General features: G+C 37.1%; 1 protein-coding gene and 1 pseudogene across 1 annotated transcript in view; one reads left to right on the top strand and one right to left on the bottom strand.

Moving 5' to 3' along the window:
• DENND5B (DENN domain containing 5B) overlaps positions 1-20,125 on the bottom strand; it is a 187,613-nt gene that overhangs the window by 135,189 nt on the left and 32,299 nt on the right. The gene's annotated exons all lie outside the window — the stretch shown is intronic.
• Positions 9,512-10,443, top strand: LOC148163729 (heterogeneous nuclear ribonucleoprotein A1-like; annotated as a pseudogene).

A 20,125-nucleotide genomic window follows, 5' to 3' on the forward strand; every position in this document is an offset into this window, starting at 1 on the left:
AAAGAACACGAAAAAATCACAGCAAGAGACCTAAGCAAACAGAAATACATAATATGACTGATAGAGAATTTAAAGTAATGATCATAAAGATACTCCCTGGACTTGAGAAAAGAGTAGAGGACATAGTGAGACCCTTAAAAAAGAGATAAAGAAGAACCAAGCAGAAATGAAGAAAATAATAAATGAAATTAAAAATACACTAGATGGAATAAATAGTAGGCTAAAAGAAACAGAAGAATGGATCAGTGACCTGGAGGACAGAGTAATGGAAAGTAATCAAGCTGAGCAGGTGAGAGAGAGAAAAAAATTATGTAAAGTAAGAACAGACTTAGGCAACTAAGTGACTCTATCAAGCATAACTACATTCACATTACAGGGATCTTAGAAGAAGAGACAGAAAAAGGGGCAGAAAATTTATGTAAAGAAATAATAGCTGAAAACTTACTGAATCTGGGGAAGAAGACAGAAATCCTGATCCAGATGGTACAGAGATCCCCCAACAAAATCAACTCTAGCAGGTCCACACCAAGACACATAGAAATTAAAATGGCAAAAAGTAGTGATAGAGAATTTTTAAAGCAACAAGAGAAAAGAAAGCAATTACATACAAGGGAAACCCCATAAGGCTATCAGCTGGTTTTTCAGCAGAAACTTTGCAGGCCAGAAGATTGTGGCATGATATAGTCAGTGCTATAAGGGAAAAATCTGTAGCCAAGAATACTCTATCCAGGAAGGCTATCATTCAAAATAGAAGGAGAGATAAATGAGTTTCCCAGACAAACAAAAGTTAAAGAATTCATGACCAATAAGCCAGCCCTTTAAGAAATGTTAAATAAGGGGGGCTCTTTGAGCGGAAAGGGAAGACCAAAAGTAAGAGTAAACAAGTAGAAAGCAAAAAGCAGTAAAAATAAGTACATCTATAAAAATCAGTCAAGGGACTCACAAAATAAAGGATGTAAAATATACCTATATACCTAAAATGTGGGAAAAAAGAGTAAAGAATAGGTTCAAACTTAACCGGCTATCAACTTACGATGGATTGCTATATGCAGAAGATGTCATATGCAAACCTAATGCGAAACATAAATCAAAGACCACCTCTAGATATGCAAAAAATAAAGAGAAAGGAATCCAAGTATATCACTAAAGAAAGCCAACTAATCATGACAGAAGAGAGTAAGGAAAGAAAGGAACAGGGAAGAATTACAAAAACAACCATAAAACAAGTAACAAAATGGCAATAAATATATAACTATCAATAACTACTTTGAACACAATTGACTAAATGCTCCAACCAAAGACACAGAGTGACAGAGTGGATAAAAAAAACAAGAGTGATCTATAGGCTGCCTACAAGAAACTCACTTCAGCCCTAAAGACACATGGAGATTGAAAGTGAATGGATGGAGAAACATTTATCATGCAAATGGAAGTGAAAAGAAAGCTGGGTAGCAATACCTGCTTTGGACAAAATAGACTTTAAAACAAAAACTGCAGCAAAGAAGGACACTATACAATCATAAATAGAACAATCCAACAAGATACAATAATTGTAAATATTTATGCCCTAACATGGGAACACCCAAATACATAAAGCAGTTAATAACAAACATAAAGGAAGTAATAGAGAGTAATATAATAATAGTAGGGGACTTTAACATCCTACTTACATCAATGGACAGATCATCCAAACAGAAAATCAACAAGGAAATCATGGCTTTGAAGGACACACTGGACCAGATGGATTTAATATATATATTCAGAACATTCCATCCTAAAACAGTGGAATACACATTCTTTTCTAGTACACATGGAGCATTCTCCACAAGAGATCACATATTAGGAGACAAAACAAATCTCAATAAATTCAAAAAGACTGAAGTCATACCATGCATCTTTTCTGACTACAATGCTATGAAACCAGAAATCAACCACAAGAAGAACTCTGGACAGAGCACAAATACATGGAGGTTAAATAACATGCTACTAAACAATAAACGAGTTAACTAGGAAGTCAAAGGAGAAATCAAAAATTACATAGAGATAAATGAAAATGAAAACACAACAGTCCAAAATATTTGGGATGCAGCAAAAGCTGTTCTAAGAGAGACGTTTACAGCAATATAGGCTTACCTCAAGAAGAAAGAAAAATCTTAAATAAACAATGTAACCTTACATCTAAAGGAGTTAGGTAAAAGAACAACAACAAAACGCAAAACCAGTAGACGGAAGGAAATAAATAGAGTAGAAAAAAAATGAAATAGAAACTTAAAAAACAATAGAACAGATCAATGAAACCAGGAGCTGGTTGTTTAAAAAGATCAACAAAATTGATAAACCTTTAGCCAGACCCATCAAAAAAGAGGGGGTGGGGTGGGGAGGATGGGTTAGCCTGGTGATGGGTATTAAAGAGGGCACGTTCTGCATGGAGCACTGGGTGTTATGCACAAACAATGAATCATGGAACACTACATCAAAAACTAATGATGTAATGTATGGTGATTAACATAACAATAAAAATTTAAAGAAAAAAGAGAGAAAAAGAGAGGGCTAAAAGTCAAAAATGAAAGAGGGGTAGTAACAACAAACACCACAGAAATACAAATAATTATAAAAGAATATTATGAAAAACTACATGCCAACAAATTGGACAACTTAGACGAAATGGGTAAATTCTTAGAAACATATAACCGACCAAAACTGAAGCAGGAAGAAATAGAAAATTTGAACAGACCCATTACCAGCAATGAAATTGAATCAGTAATCAAAAAAGTCCCAACAAAAATGTCCAGGACCAAATGGCTTTACAGGCAAATTCCACCAAACATTTAAAGAATGTTCTTCTCAAACTTTTCAAACTATTCCAAAAAAACAAAAGAGGAAGGAAAACTTCCAAATTCAATCTATGAGGCCAGCATTATCCCAATACCAAAATTAGATAAAGACACTACAAAAAAAGAGAACTACAGGCCAGTATCTCTGATGAACACAGATGCAAAAATCCTCAATAGAGTATTAGCAAACTGAATCCAACATACATTTAAAAAAATGATTCACCACGATCAAGTGGAATTTATTCTCAAGATGCAAGAGTGGTTCAGTATGCACAAATCAATCAATGTGATACATGGCATCAATAAGAGAAAGATAAAACCGTATGTTCATTTCAATAGATGCAGAAAAAGCATATGACAAAGTACAACATCCACTCATGATAAAAACCCTCAACAAGGTAGGTTTAGGAGGAATATACCTCCACAAAATAAAGCCCATATATGAAAAACCCACAGCTACCATCATATTCAATGGTGAAAACTGAGAGCTTTCCCCCTAAGGTCAGGAACAAGACAAGGATGTCCACTTTCACCACTTTTATTCAAGTCTTAGCTATAGCAATCAGACAAGAAAAAGGAATAAAAGGCATCCAAATTGTTAAGGAAGAAGTAAAACTTTCACTGTTTGCAGATGATATGATACTATATACAGAAAACTCAAAAGACTCCACCAAAAAACCACTAGAACTGATAAATGAATTTAGTAAGGTTGCAGGATACAAAACCAATGTACAGAAATCCACTGCATTTCTATATGCTAATAATGAAGCAGCAGAAAGAGAAATTAAGAAAACAATCCCACTTATAATTGCACCAAAAATAATACCTAGGAATAAACTTAACCGAGGAGGTGAAAGACCTGTAATCTGAAAAGTACAAAACTTTGATGAAAGAAAGAGAAGACACAAACAAATAGAAAGATATGCTCATGGATTGGAAGAACAAATATTGTTAAAATGTCCATATTAATCAAAGCAATCTACTGATTTAATGTAATCCCTATCAAAATACCAACAGCATTTCTCAGAGAACTAGAACAAATAATCCTGATATTTGTATGGAACCACAAAAGGCCCCAGGCAGCCAAGGCCATCTTGAAAAATAAAGGTGGAGATATCACAATTCCAGATTTAAAGTTATACTACAAAGCTGTAGTAATTAAAACGGTATGGACCCAGCATAAAAATAGACACATAGACTAACAGAACAGGACAGAAAGCCCCAAAACAAAGCCATGATTATATGGTCAACTAATCTTTGACAAAGGAGGCAAAAACATGCAATGGGAAAAGAAGATTGTCTTTTCAACAAATGGTGTAGGGAAAACTGGACAGCTACATGCAAAAGAATGAAACTGGACCACTTTCTTACACCAAACATAAAAATTAACTCAGAATGGATGAAGGACCTAAATGTGAGGCCTGAAAGCATAAAAATCCTAGAACAGAGCACAGTAATTCTGTAATTTCTCTGACATCATCCGTAACAACAGTTTTCTAGAAATGTCTCCTGAGGTAAGGGAAACAAAAGCAAAAATAAACTATTGGGATTAGAGCAAAATAAAAAGTTTCTGCACATCAAAAGAAATAATCAACAAAACTAGAAGACAACCTACTGAATGGGAGAAGATATTTGCAAATGATGTATCTGCTGAGGGGGTAGTATCCAAAATATATAAAGAACTTATAGGGCAACCCTCTTGGGTCCCCTCCCTCTTCGGGAGCTTTGTATTTTCGCTCAATATACTTTGCTTTAATGCCCACCAAAAAAATAAAGAGATAAAAAATAAAGAACTCATACAACTCAGCACCAACAAGTAATCCTATTAAAAAAGGATACAAGACATGAACAGACATTTCTCCAAAGACAACATATAGATGTCCAACAAATGGAAAGATGCTCAGTATCACTCATCATCAGGGAAATGCAAATCAAAACTATGATGAGATATCAACCTACACCTGACAAAATGGCTAAAATCAAAAACAAAAGAAACAACAAGTGTTGGCACAGATGTGGAGTAAAAGGAACCCTTATGCACTATTGGTAGGAATGCAAAATTGTGCAGCCACTGTGGAAAACAATATGGAGGTTCCTCAAAATATTAAAAATAGAACTACCCTATGATGTAGTAAATACCACTACTGGGTATTTACTCAAAGAATACAAAGACACTAATTCAAAAGGATACATGCACTCCTATGTTTACTGCAGCATTCTTTACAACAGCTAAATTATGGAAGCAGCCCAAGTGTCCATCAATAGATGGATAAAGAAAATGTAGAACACATATACAATAGAATATTATTCAACCATAAAAAAGAATGAAATCTTGCCATTTGTTAACAACATCGATGGAGCTACAGACTATAGTGCTAAGTGAAATGCTTCAAAGAAGACAAATACCATATGATTTCACTCATATGTGGAATTTAATAAAGAAAACAAACAATGGGGGAAAAAAAGACAAACCAAAAAAACACACTCTTAAATATACAACAAAGTAGAGAACAAAGTGATGGTTATCAGAGAAGGGGGGGTGGGTGAAAGAAGTGAAGGGGACTAAGAGTACACTTACCATGATGAGCACTGAGTAATATAGAAAACTACTGAGTCACTATACCATACACCTAAAACTAATATAACACTATTATGTTAACTATACTTTTACTATTATTGTAAAAACAGGCGTTTTTTAACAATATGATGTAGAAATAGCTGAGAAATGACAGGAAAGCTGCATTATGGATTTTGTGCCTCTGCAAGACCATTCCAGATACTTACAATTTTGCAAATATACTTACATGGTAGATAAGTGTTACTGCCATAAGTTTGTTAAATTATACTTCTGTGAGAGAATATAGTAAGTTAAATTCTTTTAGGATGAGTTTTAAATGCCTTTCCATTTTGTATGAATGAATGAACAAGAACCCAACAAACTCGAACTTCACTTACATATAAATAATTAATAGACTGTGGTTTAGAAAAACTGTGTTATATAGAAATATTTTGCAGTAAGATTAAGTTTATTCACTAGGAACACAATTTTACTGGTGGTGAATAGACTGTTCAAAATTCTATACTGCCAATCAACAAATATATTCAGTTTTTGCTTAAGGTTAATCAAGCATTCTAGGAATACAAAAAACTATTAATAATGGTTCTTCCCTCAGCGCTTATAAAAAGAAATCCCTGGGTTCTGCGTGGAGCACTGGGTGTTATGCACAAACAATGAATCATGGAACACTACATCAAGAACTAATGATGTAATGTATGGTGATTAACATAACAATAAAAAATTAAAAAAAAAACAACAAAAAAGAAATCCCTGGGAAGGCAATAATTCAAGCTGGTGAACACAACTGTATCAAAAGAGAGACTATAACATATATTTTATTAGAACTTAAATACATGCATTAAAGCCACTCTTTCAGAAAAGTGCTTACATTTCTTTTTTCAGGTATATACAGGGATGTGAAAACTAGGTGTACAGATTACCTTATTTCTCGTGCAGTATTCCTGAACTTGCTCCTTTTGGTGATAATGACTAAAATAAGTCATTTATTCACTTTAAATTCTTCTAGTGATGCACAACCTGCTTTCTGTATTAGTATATCTCACACTGAAAGAGGCTAGGCCCAAGCCATGAGGAAGTTTTGTCCTGTTACTTATTTTTTACACTTCTCCATTAATTTGTTCTTTCACTATGTATGATCTTAGTCACTTTTCAGTTCTTTGGTTGTGTAAAAATATACTATTTTTGGTTCCTTCAAGCCCCTGATAAAATAAGTGACTGTCATTACCATTTGTCAACTTAAGAGCTGGCTATAAATTCTCTCCTTTTTCTCTTGTGCCACTCAGCTTTAAGGTTCTTTTCCGTGTTTGTAATTAAAAAAATATTTCAGGGGCGTCTGGGTGGCTCAGTCAGTTAAGAGTCTGCCTTTGGCTCAGGTCATGATCCTAGGGCTCTGGGATTGAGCCCCGCATCAGGCTCCCTGCTTGGCGGGGAGCTTGCTTCTCCCTCTGCCCCTCCCATTGCCATGAGCTCTCTCTCTCTCAAATAAATACAATCTTAAAAAAAATATTTCAATCATATAGAAAAGTAGAAGAGAAATAATGAATACCTGCATATAAGTATCTTCCACCCAAATTCAACTTATGTTAACATACATGCTGTATTTGCTTCACAATTTTTTAAGAGAGAAAACTTTAGAGATATAATAAAAATTCTCTTTGTGCCTTTCAACAAACCCTTTAGGCTTGGAGCTCAGAACACCAGCCTGTCCTCACCCTGTCCGTCCTATATTTCAGACCTCAGCTTAAATTCTACTTGTATAAACTATCCCACCATAGCCACAGTGATTCCTCTTTTCTCTAAACCTCAACCACTTTATATCTAATACAGGCAGGTCTTTATTTTTTCTGTGATAGGCCTGTGAGTAGTTAACACCCTGACTACACTGCTCTGTGTCCTGATTCGGTACTGTTGTTGTTGCCTTGGTGTTGAGACATAAGGTAAAACCATCTCAGCCGAGGTGAAGAGCAGTGAAAAGTACAGCATCATGCTGAATGAGACGTGCACAGTGGGAAAAAAAAGAAGGATCCCTCTCTAACTACACAAACTGCAGTTTAATAGCCTTAGTTTCACTGATGGCTGTATTCAGAGGTTGGTGTGTGAGAGAATTAATTCCCCATAGGAACATCGTTATAAGCTGGCTAAAGTGATTAAGTCTATCTCCCTAGCCCTAAAATAGGGGTGCTTTTAATGACCCAGGACAGGGATCTGGGAGGGAGAGCAGGACAGAGATAAGAGTCTGGAAGTTCTTGATTCCACAGCTGTGGAAGGGCTGGGAGGTGAAGCACAGAGTCCTGGGAGTCTGATGAGACTGCAGAGCATCATCACATGGAGTTCATCCTTCACAGCGCCTGTCTCACTCTTTTCTCCTCTGTATTTGCCTTTTCTTTGCCTTTCCCCTTCCTATACCTCTCCTTCTTTAACCTCCGCTATTTGCTCTGCCTTGGCAGGCTCCAAGGGGGCTCTTCTTTCCTCAACTCAGCCTTGCACTGGAGGGACAAGAAGCCTGGGTTCCCAGTGGGCAGACTCTGCAATGAGAGCAGTGCAGAGAGATGAAAGGTCAGGGAGAGAGAGGCTGGTAAACTGAAGCTTGAAAGTTAGAAACTTCTTGGGTTTGGTCTCTCTCATTACATGGTTCATCTTACCTCCCCATCTAGACTGGAAGTCCCTCTACCAAAGATGGTTCTATAAACACATACATGCGAATTAAAATATTTTAGAAAATAATACTGCATAAATGAATAATTCATAACATGCTAGACTTGAATAATCTGTAAGAGATTATGCAGTCCATCTACCCATTTAGAGCAAGCAAATCTTTCAAGCAGCTTTTAATAAAACTCTTAGTGCTGTATACTACCTTCTCTTCTCAAACATGTTTAAAATCATCTGATTCCATACTCACTCCATCATATTTAACTAACATAGCTAGTTTTTTTTTTTAATCCCTTTGCTTCATGCTGTGCTAATTTAACCTCATCTTGATAAACAAGAAAATGGTCTGCGTTTGACAGGCTCTAGCCGCAACAACTGCAGCTGGCCTGTGCACAAACCAATTTTGTTCATTCTTTATCCTGGCAGGGAGCCTTGCCCTAGAATTGTTTGGGGACTAATCAGCATTAAACCTGTGTCAGAAAGGTTACTGAAAGCAGCCCTAGAGCAAGGCGGCAGTAACGAGACTGTCCAGGAAAGGGATGAGGACAAATGCAGCAGCTGTGTAAAAATCGATGTGAAGAATTTGCTCATGACAGTAAAACTGGGACCCAGTTTCCTTTCCACGCTTTGGCACTTCTGTGGAAATGACTTGGAAGGAGGATACGGGGAGAAGAGAGATCTACCAAATTTGCTTTCTTTCTTTCTTTCTGGGATGATGGGTGCTTGGTGGCTAGCCAGGAAATGTTCCTTACTTCAGATGGTAGCAAAAGGAAAAGAAAGAAATGAATCTTCTGCCACTCTATAGTTGAAAACACTGCACTGCTTTTCTTTGGATATCTAGTGAGTTAAACGGTATGCTTTTCTAAAGGATAAACCTGAGGTACAAGAAACAGGAGACATGCCTAGTAAGATCCAGAGTAGATACAAACAAATCTAAATCTGACTAAAAAATCTGTTAAGGAATAAATATATCAACATCAAATGATCAAATATTGGAATATTTTTTCTACTCACTTGCGGGATTCAATCTACACCTTTCAGAGAACCAGATTCATTTTGTACTAGAACTTAAATGAGATTGAAGTGTACTCAGTCAGCCTTTCAATCCCGTTATCTACACATATATTTTTTTAATAGGCCACTGGGCTTTCCTAAAGATTTACCACCAGCTGTGTGGGGCTGGTCAGGGAGAGAGAGGCTGGTAAACTGAAGACCATTTTTATCTGACCACAGTATTTCTTGAACATATGGTTGCTTTTTGTCTGCTCATATAATTCTCATTAAATGGCTGGTAAGTCAGTAACTTCAAGAGATTTTTTTGTAATAGCTTTACTGAGATATATTTCATATACCCTAACATTCACCCTCTTAAAGTACACAATTCAGCTTTTCTGCCCATGGACGCCACCAAGTAAGCATCGTTAAAGTCTCCCCTCCCACCACTGGCATGTCTAAGTCAAAGTCTCCCAAAGAGTCTGAACAGCAACGGAAGCTCTTCATTGAAGGTTTGAGCTTTGAAACTTGATGAGAGTCTGAAGAGCCATTCTGAGCAATGGGGAATGCTCATGGACTGTGTGGTAATGAGAAATCCAAATACCAAGTGTTCCAGAGGCTTTAGGTTTGTCACATATCCCACTGTGGAGAAGGGGGATGCAGCCATGAATGCCAGGCCACACAGGGTGGATGGAAGAGTTATGGAACCAACTCTCAGTAGAAGACTCTCAAAGACCTGGTGCTCACTTAACTGTGAAAAAGTTCTTTTGTTGCTGGCATCAAAGAAGATACTGAAGAACATTATCTAAGAGATTATTTTGAACATTAAGGGAAAATTAAAGTGATTGAAACCATGACTGATCCAGGCAGTGGCAAGAAGAGATGCCTAGCTTTTGTAACATCTGATGACCATGACTACACATATACGACTGTCATTCAAAAATACCATTCTGTGAAGTAAGAGCCCCACTGAAGCAAGGGCTAAGGGCTTCATCCAGCCAAAGAAGTCAAAGTGGTTCTGGAAACTTTGGTGGTGGTCGTGGAGGTGGTTTTGGTGGGAATGATGACTTTGGTCATGGAGGAAACTTCAGTGGGCAAGTGGCTTTTGGTGGCAGTTGAGGTGGTGGTAGCTATGGTAGCAGTGAGGATGGTTATAATGGATTTGGTAATGATGGAAGCAATTTTGGAGGCGGCGGAAGCTATGATGGTTCTGGCAATTACAACAATCAGTCTTCAAATTTTGGATCCATGAAAGGAGGAAATTTTGGAGGCAGAGCTCTGGCCCCTTGGTGGGAGAGGCCAATATTTGCCAAACCACAAAACCAACGTGGCTATGGCAGTTCCAGCAACAGCAGTAGCTACAGCAGTGGCAGGAGGTTTTCATGACTGCCAGGAAACAAAGCTCAGCAGGAGAGGAGAGCCAGAGAAGTGACAGGGAAGCTACAGGTTACAACAGATTTGTGAACGCAGCCAAGCACACTGGAGGCTGGGCCTAGCTGCTACAAAGAAGACATGTTTTAGATAATACTCACGTGCATGGGCAAAAAACTCGAGGACTGCATTTGTGACTAATGTTAACAGGTTATTTTAGTCTCTTTTCCGTGGAAAGTGTAAAACATTCCAATAAGGGGTTTTAATGTAGATTTTTTTGCACTTATGCTCTTGATTGCTAAATGTAATAGTATGATCATGACACTGAAAAAATGTGTCTTTTTTTTAAATGTGCTGTTTAAAGTTAGTCTACTCTGAAGCCATCTCAGTGAACTACCCCAACAGTGTGAAGTTAGAATTCCTTCAGGGGGGATGTATGGTTCCAGTCGAAATTTATTTGCAACCTGCTTGGGCAGAGAAGTCTTGATGTAGATGAACTGACAGTTAATGTGCTGTGACCTAAAGTTCACCATTAAAAGGTCACCCAAGCAAAATTAGGGAGTTTATTTGGTTATTAATATGACTGTTGGCACGTTATGTAATATATTTAAACTGAATTATGGTATCAGATAAAATTACAGATGGTATTAAAGCTTGTGTATCATCCATTATCATGTGTAAAATAAACGATTTACTATGCTCTTGAAAAAAAAAGATACACAACTCAGTGGTTTATAGTAGTCAGAGTTGTGTATCATCACTACCACCCCTAATTTTAGACATTTCATCACCCCAAAAAGAAACCCTATGCCCATTAGTAGACAGTTTTTGATAAGGCAGCCATCCCTAATTGCTAGTAGTGTTTGTTACCTGTACAGGCATTTCTTGACCTTTGTCAACTGGAACATGGCATGGCAAAACAAAACAAAACAAAACAAAACCTTTAAGAGTATTTAGATAACACATTAAAAGTCTCAAAAAATGGTTTTCACATAAACGTTTTCTCTAGTCCAGTTTATCCATGCACCAACTTAGGAACTGTCTTTGAAAAAACAATTCATTTGTAGGAAGAATGAATAAACATGATCAAACTTACGGATTTCAAAATGCATTGTGACCTCACCTGCAAAAGCCAGTTTCCTAAGATACTCTGTATTGAGGCTCTTAATAATAAAATTAGCTATAAGGTCCTACAGAACTTTCAACCTTGTTTCCCAAATATATGAAAACAATTTTGCATTAATCACTGTTTCCAGACACCTATTATGAATTAAAATGAAGCACTTTCTAATCAAACAACATAAAATTTAAGCAGGTAATTGAACTGAAATGCATTTAGTCAGCAATGAAAAAAAGAAATATAATGTGAGCCATATATATAATTTAAAATTTTTTACTAGCCACATTTTTAGAATAGTAAAAAGAAATAGGAGAAAATAACAGTAATGATAAGAACCCAATGTATCCAAAATACTGCTTCAACTTGTAATCAATATGCAAAAATTTTAGTGGGATACTAAGTCTTTAAAATCTGGTATTTTGCTTTTACAGCACATCTCATTTTGGAGTAGTGAAGTTTCAAGAGCTCAATAACCACATGTGGCTAAGTGGCTCCCATACTGGGCAGCATAGCCTTAGATTATTGAAAATATTTTGTTTTAATTCATTGAAAGGGATTGCCTTAGCTTAAGTACTCATCATCTCTTGCCCAGATTATTCCAGTAGTCTCCTAATAGCTCTCCTTGTCAATCTAGCCTCTATCCTGCTGCCAAAAAATGATCTTCTTAATATGTTAATATAATAGTCTATCATTACAATCCCCTGCATAAAATCCAAAAATCCAAATTACTTAGCTTGTAATATAAAACTTCTATTTGGCCCTGACTACCTCTCCAGTTCTACTTACTACTCTTCCTCTTCTCTTCCTCTTCTTTCCCATGTTGGCTATAGTAAATTTCATGCTGTCACAGTCTCCTTCCTGCCTTTAAATGTTTTCTCTATATTTAAGACATCCTCCCCTCAATCCTTGCACATTTAACAAACATCTGCTCCTAGTTCAGTGTTACATTCTCAGTGAAACTCTCCCCATTTCCCACCAGGGAAAGTTAGAGATGCACTGCTCTAAACTCCCTCTTATAGCATCTGTCACAATGTGCACTGGAGTCAGATTTTATGAGGGCCTGGCTCTAACAGGATCCTGGAAAGCTAAAATCAGAGTCAAATTACCTTTAGAAATTTCTTAGGAAAGCATGGCCATAGTGGAAATTGAAATTTGCTGTACTGTGCAGTCCTAAATGCACCTTCCTCTGGGAATTAGGGAGCTCTCCACTTCACAGAGGAGGGAAATATCAAAGAGATTATGGCTGGTATGACATTTCAAATAGTAAGGTTGCTAACATTATCCTTAGTGTGCCCATAATCATCAGCACTGCTCTTCCAACAACTTGTTTTTAAAAAAAATCACTGGGATACTACTATCTAAAGAGGTTATTTTTCAGTTTCATCTTCTTGTTTTTATTCTATCCCATTCTAATCATTAAGATGGATGTTGGAATGATCATTTTTCCGGGTAGAGTATTCTTTTTTTCCCACAGATGTCTCCCTCCTCTTATTCCTCCATTCCTTTTTAGGTCAAGAAAGATGGTATTTAATTCTTGAGACTGCTTTAAGTACGTGAGGAAGACTACAGCAAAATTTTTAAAAACATCTTCCAATCTTTCATAAATTCTTACCTGATCCCAGTAAAGCATCAATGACAAAAATAACTAAATATTTTTCCATTTGTAGGGGGGAGGGAGCAGAGCTTGTAGGCACCCTGCAACTTCCACTTTACTGAGGGTGGCCTTGGCCCTCAGGACAAGTTGTGTGTCAGTCACTCTGCAGGAGAAGTTAAGGAATGCCCAAATTCCCTACTCCCAGGGAAAGAGCTGTTCCCAGGTCTGGAATGTGTCTGTGAAACTCCCAAAGCCTTAGGGTACACAGGTGACTAATTGGGTGGATTCCCTGAGCATGCTTATCATCCCTAGAAGAACGGGGAAGTTAAGATAAAATTGATATATTCTTGCAATTTGGGAGGATTTAGAAGGCTGGCACCAGCGAGAAGATGATGGATTGCTTAGGCCATCCTGGTTCCTGACCAGACACTGGCACTTAAGTGGGAATGTGGTGGCCCCAGTGTAAGGTGGCGTATCTCTTACACCATTCCACCAAAGAAAAATTATTTCTGACTTAATGTTTGAACATCTTATTAGTCCGTAGTGGCACAATTCTACTTTTTTTTTATTTACCTAAAAATAAAATCCTTTATTTTTAAAATTTTATTATTATAAATTTGAGAGAGAAAGAAAGAGAATGCACAGATGAGAAGGAAAGGAGGAGAGGGAGAAGAAGCAGACTCCCAGCTCTGTGGGGCTTGATTCCACGACCCATGAGATCACGACCTGAGCTGAAAACATCCCGTCAGACGCCCAAATGACTGAACCACCCATGCACCCCTTATTTTATTTTTTTTTAAGTAGGCTCCACACCCAATGTGGAGCTTGAACTCACCAGCCTGAGATCAAGAGTCACACGCTCTACCAACTGAGCCAGTCAGGTGCCCCTAAACTCTTCCTTTAAAAAGTATATGAAGAGTCATACAACATTGTAAATGCACTAAATGCCACTAAATTATGCACTTTAAAATGGTCAATGGTTAACTTTGTTATGCAAGTTTTTACATCAATTTTTAAAAATGAAAAAGCGTATGATGAAAAAAATACTGCAGGATTACCAGAGCTATCATAAATTCCTTCAGTATGTATACATGACACACTTGGTTCTATAATGTTGTCCAGGAATAGATCTTGAATCCTGAGACTGCTGTGATGTGCTCTGAGAGAAGAGATTATAATGTCAGAATACTTAGCTCTTAGGATGTGATTAAGCTCATTTTGTTCATCAGTGAAGTGGAATCATAACATTCTTTCTAGCATATTAAAGGAAATGAATCCTAATTAACATCTGTAATAGCTCAATGAGCCTCCTTGCTGTCTTTTAAGTAAAAACTACTGAGCCTTTTTAAAAAATTTTTATTTTATTTTGAAGATTTTATTTATTTGACAGAGAGAGAGAGAGAGAGCACAAGTAAGCAGAGCGGCAGGCAGAGGGAAAGGGAGAAGCAGGCTCTCCGCTGAGCAGGGAGCCCGACGTGGGGCTTGATCCCAGGACCCTGGGATCATGACCTGAGCCGAAGGCAGACGCTTAAGCAACTGATCCACTCAGGCGCCCCAGAGCCTTTTTTTTTAAATTGTGAAAAATTCTGAATCATGTCTTAGAAACATTGGTGGAAGAATGTATATGGTGAGGGATAAACAAATGCATGGAATAAAAAAAAAGAGTTGGAAGGACATTTAGCAACAAGCATAGGAATAACATAGATTACCATATTTTAAATGAAATTATCTTTCATTAGTAAATTTTAAGCATCTATTCCCTGTGGTAAAATGTCACCAAAAAATGGCAAAGAAAAATGCGAGCCCTTGAGAGATTTCCCACAAGAATTAAAAAAATTTTTTTCATTAAAATTTTTAAATAAAATAAAAATGGTAAAACCACTTTAGAAAATTGTTGGGCAATTTATCTTATAAAATTAAATATATGCCCCATCCATTCACACCTACTGTTCTACTAGGAAAACATATACCCACAAAACGCTGTGTACAAAATAGCAGCTTTACTCATAATGCAAAAAAAAAACTGGACACTGAAACTCAAATGCCCACCAACAAGCAAACAGATATACAAACTGTAGTATATTCATTCAATGTAACACAACTCAGTAATAAAAAAGGATAAATTAGTAGTGCATGCAATAATGTGGATGAATCTTAGTGACATTTTGTTGAGTGAAAGAAGCCAAACAGAAGATTCCCTATGAAGTTCAAGAACTAACATATGGTCCTATCAGCTGGAAGCCCCATCCTCTAGTAATTCATCAAAATGATCAACATAAAGGGAAACAGGAAAGGTACCTGCTGTATGTCCTCTAGCCCTTTTAGAAAACACAGAATTGTTCTTTTGGCTACATACACATGAGTCTACAAGAATGGTAATATTGTAGATATGAAGGGAATGGGCACTGTTCAAAAAGGAATGCCCCACAAATGTTAACATGGCCAAACTGGAAAAGCTCATCTCAAGAAAGCAGAGAAAGCACATGAGCAAGTAAGTTTTTTAGCAGTTGGGCAAAGAGGAAAATTATTTTTATAGTTATATATCATAAAAGTTTGGAGTAGGGGGCGCCTGGATGGCTCAGTCAGTTAAGCAACCAACTCTTGATTTCAGCTAAAATCATGATCTCCTAGGGTCCTGAGATCCAGCCCCATGGCACTGGGTGTGGAACCTGCTTAAGATTCTCTCTTTCCCTCTCCCTGTGCCCCTCCCTCCCCACCCTGCATGCATGCAAACTCTCTCTCAAAAAAAAAGTTTGGGGTAAATGAGTAAGACATCATTAATTAAGCTTTGTTCATATAACAACAGTAAATTAACAAGGTAACTTAATAACCTTGATATTTGGACCCAAACACTTGGTTTATCAACTTTTTGTATAACAAAAAATAATCCCTCGTAAGCTTGACTGGTTTTTTTAAAGACTCAAGAGGGCACGCGCCTGGGTGGCTCAGTTGTTAAGCCTCTGCCTTCAGCTCGGGTCATGATCCCAATCAAGCCCCATATCGGGCTCCCTGCTCGGCGGGAAGCCTGTTTCTCCCTCTCCCACTCCCCCTGCTTCTGTTCCCTCTCTCGCTGTCTCTCTCCCTCTGTCAAAAAATAAATAAAATCTCAAAAAAAGACTCAGATTTTTCAGCCTTTGAAGCTATTCAATAGCCTATATGAATAAGACACTCTGCAAAGTGCTATGATATGAGGTAGCAAAGGTATAAAGATCCAGGATTCTAGAGTACTATCTCCTAGTAATACCTCATAGAACTTATTCATTATAATATTCAGAGTCATTATATATCATATACAGGAAAATAATGACTACTACACTCAGCAAATTCAACAAATGTTAGTGTACTATCAGCAATCTGATGTCATTTAATTTACACAACCATCTGTACAACTAATGAATGAAGAAGACTATTGGGATTTTTCAAAATCTGATTTATCAAATGCCAATTCATCAAGATTTCTGGACCATAAGAATGCCATTAAAGGGGTACCTGGGTGGCTCAGTCATTAAGCATCTGCCTTCAGCTCAGGTCATGATCCCAGGGTCCTGGGATCGAGTCCTACACTGGGCTCCCTGCTTGGCGGGGAAGCCTTTTCTCCCTCTCCCACTCCCCGTGCTTGTGGTCTCTCTCTCTCACTGTCTTTCTGTCAAATAAATAAAATCTTAAAAAAAAAAAAGCCATTAAAAACTATTTTGTTCTGTAATAATATACAACATCTGCTTTCCACCAAAGAAAAATTAAATGGATGGGATGCCTGGGTGGCTCAGTCGGTTGAACATCTGCCTTCGGTTCAGGTCATGAACCCAGGGTCCTGGGATCGAGTCCCACGTCAGGCTCCTTGCTCAGCGGGGAGCCTGCTTCTCCCTCTGCCTGCCACTCCCCCTGCTTGTGCGTGCTCTCCCTCTGACAAATGAGTAAATAAAATCTTTAAAAAAATTTTATATTAAAAGAAAAGTTAAATGGAGCGATAAGGAATCATTTCTCCTTAATGCCATAAGACCTATATAACTTATGTGACAAATATAATATTCTGATAAAGAATATTAACATAACACAAGATTAAAGCAAGAGACTACTGTTCACAGGGCCTAGAGTAAGATGAATTTAGAGTTTATCTAGACCAATCTGACATCTCATATAAAAATTTATTTTTTTACATCCGACATAAGTCATAAACTTCTGTTCAAGTGAACTCATAAAGTAATATATTCTATTTTTAAAAACAGTCTTAATAAATTAGAAAAAAAATTTAAGATACAATCTGCTGTGCTATAACTTTCCTATAATTCCCTAGTCCCAGTTTGGCTCTCCAGACCTACTGAGGTCCACATTTTCTTCTGTATGACCAGGCCTCAAATTTTCAAAACTGAATGATATATTCACTAATTTCCTCTTCTAAGGAAGCACTCCCTGTATTCATTACCATTTCTGAACAAATAGTAAAGAACCTCCACCATCCTATTATCTATTCCCTGTGGATTCAGTAATTTTTTTTTTAATGCACTGAGCACATACTGTCTGCCAGGTATCAATATTCCATACTGTAGGTACCAGAGATATGGCAGTGACTAATACATAGTCCCTATGTCATAAAATTAACATTTTAGGGGATATGCTCAAGTTAATAATGTGTATCTTAAAATGTACCATCCCAGTTTAGCACAACATGAATATAATGGAGTTATTCTAAACATTACATATAATAATGCAACTGAGGAATCACATTAAACCTATTTTTTGACAACCTAGCCATTTTGTTGTTATACTGAGCCTGTAGTCAATTCATTTTAAAATGAATATATAGGGGCACCTGGTGGCTCAGTAGGTTAAGCGTCTGCCTTCGGCTCAGATCATGATCCCAGGATCCTGGGACCGAGCTCTGCGTCAGGCTCCCTGGTCAGGAGGGAGTCTGCTTCTCCCTCTGCCCTTCCCCCTGCTTGTGCACACGCGCACTCTCTCTCAAATAAATAAAATCTTTTTTTAAAAATGAGTATGTAATTATATGCCAAGTATATACTAGGAAATATGAATAAAAAACAGGAGTATACTCCTGCCCTCAAAGGATACGATATCCCGTAAGGAAGACAAACAGACAGACAGCTACAGAGCAGTAAGGTAAGTATTATAAGGAGTATCTACAGAGTACTAGGAGAACACAGCGGAAGAGTATGTAACGTGGAATATACAGTGGAAGCTTTCCTAACTAATAACATGGAATATATAGTAGAAACTTTCCTAACTAATAACCTGCATTGAACTGGTTGTGTCCTCAGTAGACCAAAAATGCTCATGGCCCATAACACTTGTGCTTCCTCTACTTGAATTTGCTTACCACACCCATTTCCAACCTCTTTATGTAAGTATAACATGATAGTGAATTCAAAATTTGATTATTAAGCAAACCTATGAAATAAGATTCTGAAAAGAATTATAATTTCTATGAAAATAAAGCTGAATATACATTTAGCCAAGTAGCTAAATACAAAACTGCTGTCTAATTAGATTAGGAAGACTAAAGATTAGGGCGGAAAATCGTTAAAACTCTAGAAGGATTTTGCATTCAGATTTCTTTGATATGGCTTTAAATTCTCACTCCACTTTAAAGAAACTAAAAATCATCCATGATTCATTATATGTTTATATAAGAAACATCACCAAAAAATTATAGTCAGCAGATCCTTCTTCAAAGGAAAAGCCTAAACAGACTGATGAAACATACACATGCAGGTTTTAAGAGAAAAGATTTAAAATATGCATGCACTTTTTTTATAGTTTATCAGACTTTTTGATTAATCAGTACCAATTACAGTAAGAAAAAAGGACTTGAGCTGCAACAGTCCCAAAAAAAGAAACAAGGATGCCAAAAGGGACTTCAGGATGCTGCTGTGTAAAGGGTGATTAAAGATTAAGACCTGAGGGCGCCTGGGTGGCTCAGTTGGTTAAGCGACTGCCTTCGGCTCAGGTCATGATCCTGGAGTCCCTGGATCGAGTCCCGCATCGGTCTCCCTGCTCAGCAGGGAGTCTGCTTCTCCCTCTGACCCTCCCCCCATCTCATGTGCTTTCTCTCTCATTCTCTCTGTCTCTCAAATAAATAAATAAACTCTTTAAAAAAAAAAGAAACAAGTTTAATAGTTACTTTCAACTTGGTTCAGTTTATTCAGTGTTCAAAGAAATTCACTTTCCTGCACCAAAAAGCTCCTGATACATTTAACATTAGACATAAAAGTTGACAAAGTCTCCTCAGTTCTATATACAATACCAGACATGTATATTCTTATTATGTGGTAAGAACTGTTCTTAGCACTTTATTTGTATTAGCTCACTTAATCCACATTTGTGTATATGAAATGTATTTGTTTTGTCCTTAAGGCCAATGGCAAACTGATTTTTGCTGAGTCTTAAATTCCCTGGACTGATAAGAATTACCAGTACAAAAAAATCCCAATTATCCCTGCAGGTTCACTTTGGGGTTTGATTCAGAAGTATGATTTTCTTAACAAAAGTCTCTGAAGTCCTGAATCCTGGCATCAGAGCTGTCACAGGTCTGGACTAACGGTCCTATTGTGGCTGTTCAACCTGGGATTACATTCTTTTCAGGACACATATAAGAATCTTATTCAGTTCAAAAGTCACTCAAATGTCAGATGGACCCTGCAATTGCCTTGATCTCTCCAGCAGAAAAGACTTCTTATAACCATTCTACTCACCATAATAGACAACCTGTACCTAGCCTAAAAATAAATCAAAGTAGAAAGATATTTCTAGACTTCCCACTTGGGGACCACGAAGGTCTTCACCGAGACTTGCCAGATAATTATTCACTTGTGTAATGTTTACAAAGAATGAATTATAAGTGTGTATTTTATAATGTTCAATGAAAAAATATGGTAAAAGGATATATACGGTAGGAGAAAAACTACATAAGATCACATTAGAAAATGAAAGGAAATACAGTAAAACATGAACAATGGTTGTAGCTGGGG

The sequence above is a fragment of the Eumetopias jubatus genome, unplaced genomic scaffold (assembly GCF_037043125.1).
Source record: "Eumetopias jubatus isolate StellerSeaLion01/CBP00866 unplaced genomic scaffold, mEumJub1_p1.0 scaffold_8, whole genome shotgun sequence".
Classification (NCBI taxonomy): Eukaryota; Metazoa; Chordata; class Mammalia; order Carnivora; family Otariidae; genus Eumetopias; species Eumetopias jubatus.